Here is a 3551-nt window from a genome sequence, read left to right on the forward strand (position 1 = left end):
CTGGCTCAGGACGCCATGGGCTTCGCAGTGGGTGGTCTGCAGCGCACGCGGCCTGCGGAGAGAGTGTCCTGGGCGGAGGGTGAGGGGTGGAAGGGGGAGATGGTCCGGGATGACTGAGCTGCTGGAGAAAGAGCCGGGTCCGGGTCTGGGTCCGGGTCCGGGTCGCCCTGGCACTGCGGGGATGGAGAATGCACCTGTGCGCCGTTGGCAGGCGTCCCAACCCTACCGCCTCTCCAGAGGCCCCTTCTTGGTCTGCCCACCCTGGACTCTGCTCTCTCCCCCCCCGGCCCCCTGCTGGGGGACCCTTCTGGAAGGCAAGCGGCCTGTAATGATTAACTCCCCGGACCCTGTAGCATTCTTCCCAAATTAAACTTTAAAAGAACTGCCCCCTTCCCATTGGGTGCTTTTTTTCTCTCTCTAAGCGAGGGAGTGGGCGGGGCCTCAGGTCCTGGTCCCTCCCCCCAACTCCGGGTCACAAAGGGGTTTACCGCCTCCTCACCTGGGTCCTGCACCCCAAGAGCACCCCCAAAGGTTAAGCCTTGCCCCCTACAATCCATCCCGACGGGGGCGGGGCGTGGAGCACCGGACAACACCTGGGCCTTCCCGCCGCCCGGGCCTCGGCCCTGAGGAGCCGGACGATGGCCTGTTGTTTATCGGCCCCAAACAAAGGGCCCTGCCACCCTCCGCACCTTGGGGCCTGCCAGGTGGGGCAAGATCCAGGAAGTAAACAAGGAGGCACGGAGGGCGGGGAGGAGGGTGGGGCTGGAGCCACCGGGCGGGAGGCGCTGGGGGAGCCGCCGCTGGGACCTGCAGCCTTCAGGGTCAAATTGATTTGGGAGTTCGGTTTCTTAAACACGCCAATTTCCTAGGCCCCCAGTTTGAAAACTTGATTTATTTTTAATATACTTTTATTAATTTCAGAGAGGAAGGGCGAGGGAGATAGAAACATCATTGATTGGCTGCCTCCTGCACGGGCCCTACTGGGGATCGAGCCCACAACCCGGGCATGTGCCCTTGACCGGAATCTGTTTTGGGCGAGGACCCAGACCACCCCACTATTGGTCTCTGCCTTCCTGGGAACAGCTCCAAGTTGCCCAGGGGAAGAGCTAAGAGGGTCAGCCCCTCTCAGCCCCTCTCCCTAGTCCTCCCTGGAATGAAGCTACCAGGGCTGTTTGACAGATGTTAGCTGGGGGTGGTGGTGGTGGTGGTGAAATTGTGTTTTGGTGTTGAAATACTGGTGTTTGTTGATGGTGATGGTGGGTGTGTCTTCCCCTTCCAGCAAGACCCTAAGCCCCTCCCTGTCTCTCTCCTGTGCCTTTCCTAACCTGCCTGTCTGTCCTCTTGGGTATCTTGACTTTTCACTCCTGCTCCCGGGGTACACCTCTGGCCAAGACACTAGGACAAAGTGTTTGGAGGACCCTCATCCCATAAGGGAGATGGAGAGGCGTCTCCTGGACCTGCTGAGTCCTGGGTGCTAGAGGTGGGCTGCAGCAGCAGAATGAAAGTCTGGGAGGTCCCAGACAAGGGAGGGAGCATTTTGAGGTTTCTTTGGGCGAGTGAGGTGCACCACTGGGAGGTTGGCTCCACTCCAGATGGGCCTCTGAATCCAGGCCAGGCTTTTCTTCTCTTTTTCCTGGGTGAGGGGGCTCCTGGGGTGGGTGATAGCTACTGGACTGCTTACCTAGGGATTACAGGTCCCACCTGCACTGGGGAAGTGGAGGCAGGCCAAGAGTAGGGAAGGAGGAGATGATGTCAGAGGAGCCTCAGGCCCTGCATCCTCTTCCTCCTCCATCTGGTTCCCTGTCCTGAGCCTCCCATTCCTCCCAAGCCGGTAGGTTGGGGGCGGGAGTAGAGGGTGGGTGGTGGGTAGAGGCAGGGTTGTTTGTGTTTCTCCTAAGCCAGGAAGTTGTACAGATGAGTCAAGGTTGAATGGAGAGCCCCAGGCAGTGCTCCGCCCCACCTTGACTCACCTGTCCCCCAAGTCCCCTCATTCTCTCACTTAAGGGCCAGGGGCCTGCCACATCCTTGGGGGACGGGGATGGGGGTCAATCCCAGGTGCCTAAGGCAGCCTAACAACCCTGGTCTGAGATCCAGAGAGTGGGCAGGGGGCTGGGATTAGTGAGGTCCTCCGGGTCCTCCCAGGTCTCAACCAGCCCAGGGGGTGTGGGTTCCTGTGGAGGAGGGGCCTGCACTACCTCTACCCCACAGTGGGCATCTTTGCCCCATTGTTCCGACTCTTACCTGTCCTGGGTTCCATGCACCTGTGGGTGCTAAGACGTGGGGAAGACCCTGGCCTGCCGAGGAGACCGCGGGGTGGATAAGACAGGAGCACAGAGGCCAGCACAGTGCCCTGGGAGCCCTTGGGACTTGATGTGGAAATTTCAGGAAGGCTTCTCAGAGGAGGTAGCTCTAGCATCAGAACTTCAACAAAATTGGGCAGGAGGAAGGGCCTGGGGAGGGCACACAGGTTTGGGAGCTACTGGGGCGAAGGTATCCTTTTCCCACCACAACTGACCTGCCTCCTGCCTTCCTGGCTCCTGTCCTTCCCCACCTCCTTCTCCCCTCTGTGCGTCACTCAGCACTGGGGCATGCGTTGCCACAACAGGCTCTGGCAGCCAGGTCTGGCAACTGAACAGAACCCAGCGCAGAGCCAGAGGAGTGCGTGCCCCACACTCCGGAGACTGAGAGGTGACCCTTTGGCCTGACGCTGAGAGCTTGAGCCCAAGATAGTCTGTGGGTTGTGGATTCTGTGGCTGCACCTTGGCTGTGTTGGGGTGACCCTCTTAGCTCTTCCCCTGGGCAACTTGGGGCGAAAGGAGGGACACTGGACTAGCAGTCCCAACACTGGCTTCTACACCCTGGCTCACCTGTGGTGGGAGCAAGAATGTCCCCTTCTCGCCCTGGCTGGTGTGCTCAGTGGTTAGAGTGTCAGCCCGGGCACAGAAGGGCCAAGGATTCCAGGTCAAGGGCACGAACCTGGGTTGCTGGTTCGATCCCAACTCTAGTTGGGTTTGTGCAGGAGTAACCAATCTATGTGTCTTTCTCACATCGATGTTTCCCTCCCCCTCCCCTCCTTCCTTCCACTCTCTCTAAAAATTAATGGAAGAAATATCCTCGGGCCCAGCCAGTGTGGGTCGGTGGTGGAGCCTAATTGGGGGCACAAGTTGGGATTTCAGGCCTGATCCCCAGTAGGGGACGTGCAGGAGGCAGCTGATGGATGTTTCTCTCTCATCAATGTTTCTCCCTTCCTCTCTCTCTAAAAACAAATAAAAACAACACATATTTTAGCCCGGCTGGTGTGGCTCAGTGGCTGAGCGTTGACCTATGAACCAGAAGGTCATGGTTCGCTTCCCAGTCTGGGCACATGCTGGGTTGCAAGCTCTATCTCTCACATCATCGATGTTCCTGTCTCTCTGTCCCTCTCCCTTCCTCTATAAAATCAATAAAAAATATATATTTTGAAAAACATTTACAAAACATGTATCCTTGGGTGAGGATTAACAACAACATGTTTGCTTCTCAGGACTTAGTGTCCCCTTTTGCAAAACGGG

General features: G+C 57.8%; 1 protein-coding gene across 1 annotated transcript in view; it reads left to right on the forward strand.

Annotated features, from left to right (window-relative positions):
* The first annotated feature begins 632 nt into the window (after nt 1–632).
* Nucleotides 633–3551, forward strand: part of GRB7 (growth factor receptor bound protein 7) — a 14297-nt gene continuing 11378 nt past the window's right edge. Inside the window, exon 1 of the mRNA XM_006774308.2 lies at nt 633–704. The gene's annotated coding sequence lies outside the window, so the exon portion shown is untranslated. The remainder of the gene's footprint in view (nt 705–3551) is intronic.

This window comes from Myotis davidii, unplaced genomic scaffold (assembly GCF_000327345.1).
Source record: "Myotis davidii unplaced genomic scaffold, ASM32734v1 scaffold327, whole genome shotgun sequence".
Lineage (NCBI taxonomy): Eukaryota > Metazoa > Chordata > Mammalia > Chiroptera > Vespertilionidae > Myotis > Myotis davidii.